The sequence below is a fragment of the Gopherus flavomarginatus genome, chromosome 10 (assembly GCF_025201925.1).
Source record: "Gopherus flavomarginatus isolate rGopFla2 chromosome 10, rGopFla2.mat.asm, whole genome shotgun sequence".
NCBI classification, from domain to species: Eukaryota; Metazoa; Chordata; order Testudines; family Testudinidae; genus Gopherus; species Gopherus flavomarginatus.
The window spans coordinates 4,767,097-4,777,930 of NC_066626.1; the positions used below are offsets into that span (position 1 = coordinate 4,767,097).

At 48.5% G+C, this 10,834-nt stretch overlaps 1 long non-coding RNA gene across 1 annotated transcript; it reads left to right on the forward strand.

Moving 5' to 3' along the window:
- Positions 1-208: 208 nt before the first annotated feature.
- Positions 209-8,571, forward strand: LOC127030331 (uncharacterized). The gene is made up of 3 exons (XR_007768360.1): positions 209-1,880; positions 2,593-2,686; positions 5,690-8,571. It is a non-coding gene; the product is annotated as an uncharacterized LOC127030331 (long non-coding RNA).
- The last annotated feature ends 2,263 nt before the right edge of the window (positions 8,572-10,834 follow it).

Genomic DNA, 10,834 nt, shown 5'->3' on the forward strand with positions numbered 1-10,834 from the left:
TCGAGATGAAGGTTAACATTAGTTGAGGTGCATGCTATGGCTTTCTCAAGGAGCTGTCCCATCTCTGTCGCTTCCAGGTTCTTTCTTCACCCAGCTGGTATGTTTTCAGACTGCCACGATCAAGCTGGAGATTTGGGACACTGCAGGACAACGGAAGTACCATAGTGTGTGCCACCTTTATTCCAGGGGGGCGAATGCTGCCTTTCTTGTATATGACATAGCCGGAAAGGGAAGAGCGGTGATGGCTTGTTCTTCTGCCTCTCTCCTCCAGAAGGGTTTGCCTTTAACTTTCTAAAATATCCAGATTGAATCCTGCTAGTGCAGCCACGCCGCTGGTAGGCTGCAATAATTCTTGTGTAAGGTGGCTTCCCAATACATCCCCAGACATTTCAACCAAGACTTCTTTTTCCTGCACACATCACGTAAGGACTACACATCATGGGCAGGTTTATCCTTCCTCTTCTGGTAAAGATGGTTGAAGACATGCAAGGAACTGGTACAGACATTTCACTTACAGTGGACAATAAATGCTCACCTTTTCCCCCTAAAAGCCAAGATTTCTCTATCTACCCCTACCTCCCAGCCCAATCCACCTCACCAGCCAAGTAGGTAACGAGGGAGCATCACTAAGTGCTCTTTGTTCCCCTACCCTCATGTAACCCACTCACCTGAGTGTGGCCTTCTGTCCCATCTAGTGGCACTGAGACCACTTGGAGATACAATGAGTCTGTTGTACAATCTTAGCTAGTTGGCTTTTCGCTCATGCAGTAGAGGCTCATGCCCTGAGCTCCAGAGACCCCAGGTTCAATCCCACCTGCTGACAACCAGGGTCTGTTGGCATCACACTCACTCCCAGCTCCCTAGACTTTAAGGATGATCTAGTGACAAAGATTAAGTGCATCTGTTAGTTGGCTTACACTAATATCTGTTTCTGATGGACTGGACTGTTCCAGGGGGATACGTTGCATGATCTCCCACACCGAGGACCATATGCCTCTATTACTGCCATGGTAGTTACAGGAGGAGGAGACCATAGGCTGCTGGCGAGTAACATCTCACAGTAACAGAGCTTTATTGAAGAGGTAGACTAAGCTTCGAAGAATCCTTGCCCAATCACCTCAGCCCATCACCTGTAGGCTGGGTCTATGACCCACTGGAGATCCATGGTGGTTGGGTCATGTCTGATGGAGGAGAAGTCATCCTTGGCTTTGGGGAAGGATGTATATTTAGAGCTGGTTCCATGCTGAGCTGGTTCCATGCGCATAACCCATTTGTTTCTACGGTTTTTAGCCCTCACCTGCCAATCTCCTTTGGGGCATGTGACAGTTCCTGAGTATCTGTTGGTTTATTGTCTGTCTCTCTCTCTCACACACCTTTCCAGGCAACTTTTGCGAGAGCAAAGCTATGGTTGAGGGAATTAGAGAAGGAATTTCTTCCCGATGAGCTCGTGATTATTTTAGTCAGCGATAAGGCAGATCTTGCTGCTCAGCGGGAAGTCACCTTTGAGGTAAAAAGTGTCACTGCAGTAAGATCTCAGCACTTGGCAGATTCTCTCTTTCAAAAACACCACTAGAAGCTGATGCTGCATCACTGACCACCAAGTTCAAGGAATGAGAACTGCATGGGACAAAAGAAGCTCGAGGGTTTAACTCTCGGATTCGTGTCTCCTGTGAGTTTTAACAGGTTCCAGCCAGAGAGCAGCTGCAATGCCTTCAGCTGTGCAACAGAGAAAACAAGCGTGGCCTAAACAGTTCGGCTGCAACCGTGTGACTGGAACAGAAGGAGCGTGAGCTGGGGAAATAAGAAGCTTTAGGGTTTGCAGCAGAAACTGCTGGAATCCAACGGTGGCTCTATCACCGGACACGCTGCTCTTCAGAAAGGTGGGGAACTAAAGTCAGTGTAAAGTAAGAGCTTGTCTGCACGAGCGGGGGGCAGGGTCTAGGGTGCACTTGTGTGTTGTGCATTAACTGGCCCCTAAGGACCTGCTGACACGCACGGAGAGTTCCCTAGTATGCGTCACTGCAGAACCACAGGCCTGTTAGTGCACAACACCCTGGAATGTGTCCCACTCCAGTGCAGACTAGTGCACCATGCAGATGAGTTCTAAGCCTTAAGGCTCCCTTGTACATCATTAGTCTGACAGTGCAAGTGCTGGAGCTAACGACGGGGGTACGAGGCCCTAAAGCAGTTTGCAGCATCCAGCTTGGAGATTTATCCCAGAGGCACCTTAGCAAATAGCTGAAGATTTCTGCATGCTCCTCTTCCTACTTCTCAGCCACTAGTCAGACAGGGCGAGTTGCAGTACTCCTGCTACACTCCTCCTGTGTCCATTCCAAGCTTGCTTCTCCAGGTTGGCACCATGCAGCCCTGTCCACACTGGGCAGGGCTCTGTCATACCTGAGGGGTCTAAGCATACAGGGAGGAGCTGTGCCTCCCTGCCAGGCCTAAGGAAAAACTCCAATACGTTGTAAATGGAGCCTTTATTTCCATCACTTTCCAGGACATTTGCCAAGCTGGATGTGATTACCGTGCAGAACACACCTAAGTCTGCTTTGAAATAACCCTGTTTTTGTACCTTCCCCACCCAACTAGGAGGCAGAGGACTTTGCAAAGAGCAAAAGCTTAATCTACATGGAAACGTCAGCAAAATCCAACCACCAAGTGACTGAGGTGTTTATGGCCACAGGTAAGTTCCAAGTGAGAAGCCGCTGGACAGGTAACAGCAGTAGAGAGATGCTGAGGTCTCTGCCAGCTCTTTGCCTTGTGAGCTATAGCACAGCACTGCTTGTCTCCTCCCACTTGCTCAGGGGCATTTAGGGTTGAGTCACTTGACCTGAAGAGTTCCAGGAACTGGAAAGTCTTTACTGTGACTGCAGCAGCGCATTGCCTCTAGGCCTAGACAAGAGGTGACAGGTACACTCTGGCCTGTCAAGCCTCACAGCTGCCAAGAGTGAGTGAGACAGATCCAGAGCAGTGGCTTCCCCATTCCAAACATGGACAGGCTGCCCCACTACTGCCCCCCACCCCAACTTCTGAGACATGCAAACTTCTGGAGTGGTTCTGCCTTTGCTGCCGGGGTGAGGGTGGAACCTGCTGAGCGCTGAATGGGGAGGAGGTTCACCCACCCTTTGGAACACCAGTCACTGGCCCTAGCAATGGGAAAGTGGGAATTTCTCCCCACTCCCCAGATTCCTCACTGTCACTCCCAGAGGATCTCTTCTCTCCAAGACCCATTCCCCTTGGCCCCAGTTACAATCCCCAGACAAAACAAGCCATGTTTCTTTCATCCCTCAGGACAGAGATCAGAGGCCTCACTCAGGCTGGAAAACAAGATCCCTGCATCCTTCTTCCTTAGGGGGTAGAATAAAGCCCTCGAATCAGCTAGGACAGTGGCTCTCAATCTTTCCAGATTTCTGTCCCCCTTTCAGGAGCCTGATTTGTCTTGTGTACTCCAAGTTTCACTTTGCTTAAAAACTTGCAAAATCAAATATACTTGATGCTTGCAAAATCAAATCTACAGATGTGTCGCAGCACATGATTACTAAAAAATTGCTTACTTTCTCTTTTACCATCATTAAATTAGAATATAAATATTGTACTTACATTTCAGTGTATGGTGCACAGAGCAGCATAAACAAGTCATTGTCTGTATAAAATTTTAGTTTGTACTGACTTAGCTAGATGAGCTGATGTACCCCTTGGAAGAGCTCTGCATATCCCTGGTTGAGAACCATGGGGCTAGGCAACAGAGCCAGAGGCTCAGCTAGACTGAGTCAGACTCACTTCATTGGACTGGCCCAGAGAGTCTTTGAGGTTTCTTCTTTCTTCAGAGGACAGACACATCCAGCCCCTTCCCAAGAACCAGTTATGCCCAGAGACAATCCCGAGTTCTCAGTCCTCCCTTCACACAAATGCCGACTACTGCCAAGCCAACAACGACACCGGTTTCATGGGAGGCTAACCAGAGCCAGCAGTTTGGAGACTCTTCTGGCGAGCCGTTTCTTCCCAACATGCAGGCCTGGAACCCTGGCACTCTGTCCCACCTATCACACTTCACCTCCTGGGCCTCTGATATGTAGCTTACCCCACTGATGTTAGCCAGCTGACCCTGTATTGCCATATGGGGATTCACACTTGGGGTATGCCTCCCGCTTGACCCTGCACTAGTGCACAAATGGCAAACCGCTGCCATTACCTCGGCAGTCCGCGAGATGGCACTAGAGTCTTCTCATGTTTGTTCCTATTAATGAAACCGCTTGGAGAAAGCTCTAGCACAGGGGTCGGCAACCTTTCAGAAGTGCTGTGCCAAGTCTTCAGTTATTCACTAATTTAAGCTTTTACGTGCCAGTAATACATGTTAACGTTTTTAGAAGGTCTTTTTCTATGTCTATAATATAGAACTAATGTTTTATGTAAAGTAAATGAGGATTTAAAACGTTTAAGAAGCTGCATTTAAAATTAAATTAAAATGCAGAGTCCTCCGGACCGGCCGGGACCTGGGCAGTGTGAGTGCCACTGAAAATCAGCTCGTGTTCTGCCTTTGGCACGCATGCCACAGGTTGCCTACCCCTGCTCTAGAATAATAGGATACAACTGCAGCAACAGATTCCACCTAGCTCATATCATGAACCAATAATAAGTATTTACTATCCCATAGATATTCTTGGTCCTTAAGAATGCTAGCAGTTTGAGAGTGGCAATTCATGAGACACCTAGCACCCATCTTATGCCAGTTTCAAGTTAGGGTCTCCTACTTCTAGTTCCTTTTTAAAAGAATTTCACTAAAGCTTATAGAGATGTGATTTGCACATCATCACCACCATTCTATTTGATAACGGGATTTCCTACAGACAACTTGGTGCAATACAACATTTGCTGTCCTGAGATGTTCGTAGGGGGATGTCCATGATGCAGGTGCAGTGGAATCTGTAGATGTTCTAGGACGGGGAATGAAGAGGTGTATGGGAGAGTCCTGAGGGAGGGACCATTCTCCAGGAAGAACAAAGGAGCATGAGGAAAATTGTGAATGGAAGGTTGTTAAATAGTAAGTGCAGGAGTCCTAGGCCAAGAAACGTATGGATATCAAGGTAAAAAAAATAGGGAGTTGATTTAAGTTAAGTTTACATTTTAACTTCATCAACATGATAAATAAGAACCTAAGAATGGCCATACTGGGTCAGACCAAAGGTCCATCTAGCTCAGTATCCAGTCTTCTGACAGTGGCCACTGCTAGATGTCCCAGAGGGTATGAACAGAACAGGTAATCATCAAGTGATCCATCCCCTGTTGCTCATATTTAGATATTTTAAATCTTAATAAATTTAGAGGGACAGATCCCCAGGCCTAGCCAAATAGCACATGAGGGAAGGAGAAAGTGGCTCCTAAGGCTCCTTTTCCTCTCTCTCTTGCTTGTTGTGGGGCAGTCCTTGGCATAAATTGAAAAAGCCCTGGGCTGCTCTAAGTTTCACTACCAGGAACCATTCTGCTGGTTAGGGATCGGGGCGCTCTGGCCACACCCCAGCCCACTGCTGATGGGAGGGGGACACAGCAGGGAAACCCCTAGCTGCTCCGTTAGCGGATGGAAAGTTGCCCCAACAAAGTCAGAGCAGGGTCTGAGTATGTAGCAGAAAATGTTACAATAGCTCAGCAGAGAAGGACCGAGAATTTCTTATTCTGAGTTTCTTCACAGCTCCTGAGTTATTGAAACAGGAACAACAGAAGGAACCAGCCCTTCAGCCTCAGCCATGGAAGAAGTCATGCGTGGATCTGCGAGAGCCAAGCAATCACACTAAGAAGCGTTGCATGAACTAAAGGAAATGGCAGACTGACCTGAGGATACCATCAAGTGCGTTTTTATTTTGTGCAGGAGGAGGAGAAGGAGACTGGCCCTATGTATTGTGAGCAGGCAGCATGGTTCCAGGGGGCAGCTGGTGTGTCAGACTGTGATTATTGCTTTTATTTTTCATTGTCAGTGTTCGATTGAAGAACTGTACGAGAGGAAATATGCCAAATGCCAGGAACCTGAAAAGCACTGCAAGTCTCCTCTCGCTTGTTTGTTCAGTGATATCATTATACAAGAATACAGTGCAAAGTAGCTTCACAAATAAAAACAGCACAAAGGAGGAGCAGTCTCTCTCTCCCCCACTTTCACCTTTGCAAATTCTATAAAACTTTTACAGAGGCTGTTAACATTAAGGTCACCCAATCATTAAATGCAAGACATGGAATAGCCAGAACATGCAGCTCTAGCTTAATATCGCTATAAGAACTCATTATTGTCATGAGTCTTGTGATTTTTAGGGCATTTCTTAAAGCCCCAGATGCTGGAGTCAAATGATCACTTGGGAAACTTTAAACAACCAACAACTCTTCCAAAACAAACACTTTCTGGCTCTCATGGTTGTGGAGAAAACGGAGAACATGAAACAAGCACACCCTGAAGGTCCAGGAACCATACTGTAAATAAGGAGACCCTGAATGTTATTTAAAAGTCTCATGAATTTTTGGGGGGAGACGGGGGCTGATTTCTCATTGGAGTACCTGGGATTGGCAATACTGCAGTGGTAGAGGTTTAATCAAGAAATAAACCAGGGCCTGATTCTCCTCAACCTTACACAATTGCAACACTAAAGCGAGTGGAGTTACATTGGTGTAAATATGAGAATCAGACCTTCTGACTTAGGCCAGTTCCACACTAGAAACTCCAGCTGGCACAGTGGTCCTGCGTCTACACAAGAAGGGTTTGCCAGGATGCTACCCCAGTAAACTTTCCATTGAAGACTACGCAAAAATCAAATTTTGTCTTGCGCTTGTCAGGTAAACAGTTTACTAACATATCTAACCTTACAACCACATCTGCTCCAACCCCTCAGACAGAGACCAAACACCTACAAAATCTTCACCAAACAAACATTCTCAAAACTACAATACCCGCACGAGGAAATAAGAAAACAGATCAACAGAGCTAGATGTGTACCCAGAAGCCTCGTACTGCAGGACAAGCCCAAGAAAGAAACCAACAGAACTCCACTGGCCATCCCCAGCTAAAATCCCTCCAATGCATCATCAGGGATCTACAACCTATCCTGGACAATGATCCCTACTTTCACAGGCCTTGGGTGGCAGGCCATTCCTTGCCCACAGACAGCCCGCCAACCTGAAGCATATTCTCACCAGTAACTACATCCCGCACCATAGTAACTCTAACTTAGGAACCAATCCATGCAACAAACCTCAATGCCAACTCTGCCCACATATCTACACCAGCGACACCATCACAGGACCTAACCAGATCAGCCACACCATCACCGGTTCATTCACCTGCAAGTCCAACAATGTAATATACGCTATCATATGCCAGCAATGCCCCTCTGCTATGTACATTGGCCAAACTGGACAGTCCCTACGGAAAAGGATATATGGACACAAATCAGATATTAGGAATGGTAATATACAAAAACCTGTAGGAGAACACTTCAACCTCCCTGGACACACAACAGCAGATCTTAAGATGGCCATCCTGCAGCAAAAAAACTTCAGGACCAGACTTCAAAGAGAAACTGCTGAGCTTCAGTTCCTCTGCAAATTTGACACCATCCGCTCAGGATTAAACAAAGACTGTGAATGGCTAGTCAACTACAAAACCAGTTTCTCCTCCCTTGGTGTTCATATCTCAGCTTCTAGAGGAGGGCCTCATCCTCCCTGATTGAACTAACCTGGTTATCTCTAGCCTGCTTCTTGCTTACATATATATACCTGCCCCTGGAAATTTCCACTACATCCATCCGATGAAGTGGGTAGTCACCCACAAAGGCTCATGCTGCAATACATCTGTTAGTGTATAAGGTGCCACAGGATTCTTTGCTGCTTTTACATATCTAACCTTGTTAATTTCAGCACACTTATTTGTGAACTGATCACAGATGCCTCAGTGCTAAGGGCATGTCAAGATTCAAAGATCTCCTACTTGTGAATTGTGCCTCTGAAGAGAGGCAGTAGTTTTAATGGTGTGTGTCGGGGGGAGGGAGGAGTGGATTCTCTCATGTCTGAGGAGCACAAAAGAGCTGAAGGGACTTTGCTCAGGTTTGCTGAATTTGTTACCTAAGTTCCAGCAGAGACCAAGCATGGAAAGCTTGATCTGAAAAGGCACAGGATCATGAGCTTGTGAAAACGGACTTTAACTGAAGCCATTTTACCACCTGAGCTACAGTATTTACACTGCAGCCAACGTTGCAAGATAAAGCCAGTGTGAGCTGTACTGTTGATAGGAGAACTGCACATGCAGTGAGAAAACACCCCTGGAATGGGTCACAGCTGAGGCTCTACAGGGCATTTGCTATAACCAGTGCTCAAGACCCAGTGAATTGGTTCAGTAACACCACATTTGGGAAGTGCAGGGGCTCATTTCACTGCAGCTGTAGCAGCCACCAGCCAGTCTCTGCTATTTCAGGAGGGTGAAGTCATCCTCTGGTGCACATGTGCTTACAGTACGTCACATGATCTCACTGCTAAACTCGTGCTGTTGCTTATATACATCATCCCACCCCAGACAGACTCAGCCCGGGGGAACCGTTACAGAGTTCCATGGCTGAAGTCTGCCACATTGACCCAGCTGGGGCTGAACCTAGTAACTTTGCTTGCATGGTGGTGGGTGCACTGCAATTAGCTACTGACAAACGGCCACACTCCTACACTGAGGTGCTGCATCTTGTAGCTGGTTTTGAGCTTCCTTGCTTTGCAAAGGTGTCAATTGTATATGAGCATCTCCTCTAGACAGAGAGTCCAGAAACCTTCCCAGCTTGTTTCTGTATGTCAGGTTATAGGGAATTCAGAGGCCATCACTGGCCTCTGTTGAGATACAGCAAAGGGGGCCACCTTGCTATTAGCATCAGACATGAACTCCAGTACTACAGACAAGTGCACTTCGCACCACATGGAGAAAGAAGAACCTCCCGTCACCTGTGTTGAGGCCAGGGCAGCTCCTAGCAGTGTGCAGGCTTGGTCCTGGATGTGTCACACAGGCATGTCAGGCACCCCCATCCCCCTGGTATATTTTCCTCAAGGAGCCAGGGTGTATCTGTTTTGATGGTGGGCTAAGCATACTTCTCTCTTCCCCTCCTGCTTGGGTAGCATATGAGCCCCTCTTGAAGTGGGTTTTGTTGTGAAAACACATTTAGAGGCATGGGGCAGTTCACATCTCTCAGGGTGGTTGTTTCTGGCCATCTGCTGGCTCAAGCCAGGTCTACACTACGGCCTTCTGCCAGGATGGCTGGATCGGGGGTGTGACCCCTGTATAGCACACCTGTGCCTGCACCAAGCCTGGAGAGCCAATACACAGCAGAACTGTACTTTTACTGGGACAGCTTGTTTCCCCTGCAGTGGTGGGGAGAGTCTGGAATAATCCATGGGGGCAAAGCCTTTCAAGGGCAGGCCAGACCTCAGGCAGACATGTCCATGTTGGTCAGTCTCAATTCACATTTTCCATCCACTCCACTGTGGCCAGGAGGGTCAGAAGTGGGACCCCAAGAGCTGAAACCTTAGGCCTGGGTCTATAGATTGCCTATGCACTGATCTGGCTCTGGGAAGTGAATCAGCCCTGCCTCCAGCATAGACCTGTCAGGCAGAATCCATCACCCACATCCCAGGCAGCTCAAAACCTAAAGGGAATGTAGAGGCTTATCTGAAAGGGTCATCAGGAGACAGGCCACCCTATAGTAGGAGCAGATCACTGGCTGGACTCTAGGACACTCAGAGAATACAGGAGTTTGTTTAAGAGGCTTTTCTCTTAGGAACTCCTAGGCTTCTGCCTCTTCCTGCTTCAATACCTGCCCTGCTAAGCCCAGCTGGAAGCTGGCTGCCTCTAACTGGCAGGCTGAATGGGGCCTCTGGGGCCTGGCTCCCTTTGCAGAAAATTAACCCTTTTCCTATCTGATTGATCATGGAACACATTCACCCCAGCACTGACACACTCCAGAAGCCTTCTCAGACCCTGTGCTGTCGTTCCATTTGCTTCCCGCCCAACAGCCTCACTGTGTGCAGGGCTGTGTGTCACTTTTGGAGGTGGAGAATTTCCCTCTCCCGTTTCAGTGGAGTGACTTCTCAGTTACCCTGGGTTGAGAAAGGAGAATCAGGGCCCCTGATTATGCAGTAGTTGCTGCTTTCCCCAGCAGCGGCTGTTCATGCTGCAGAAGCTCAGACTGTGCTTTCTCCCTGGGTTTCTGTTTCCCCGCAGGCTGCGCAGTGGGGCTCTCCATGGTCATTAGAAGCAGAGGCCTGTGCACAGCTGTCAGCACCCAAGTTGCTCCCCCAGAGGACAGAGCAGCCTCCTGCCTCCTGTGCTGCCTGTCCAGCAGCCACCTTCCTCTCCCGCTCCAGCCCTCTCTGCCCCAGAGCTGCCTGAGAGCGCAGCCGGGTAAGCGCCGGCTGGCGGGGCAGCTCGTGTTCCTTCCCGCCCGGGGAACGTTCTGTGCCTGCTGAGAGCCCCTTCCCCAACTCGCCAGGGGTCCTGCAATCTGTCTCCTGCCACAGCCCTGCAAGCCAGGCTCTGTAAAGGGTCTGCCTGCAGCCCAAGCTGGTGCATTCGTGCTGCTGTAGGAGCCATCACTTCTGGGCTGGGTAACAGGCAGCCACTAACCCCCCCGCAGTAACCAGGCCTTTAGTGTCCGGTTAGTACATCTGACTGAACACGCCATGTTCCCTTTTCAACTGGACTTTCCGGTCAAAAACCGGACACCTGGCAACCCGAATTTCTGATTCTATGCTAGCGGCTGCGTATTGCTCCCAATGCCAAATGCACTGCGCGACTTGTATCCCCCTTTTCCAGAGGCGCTTGTAG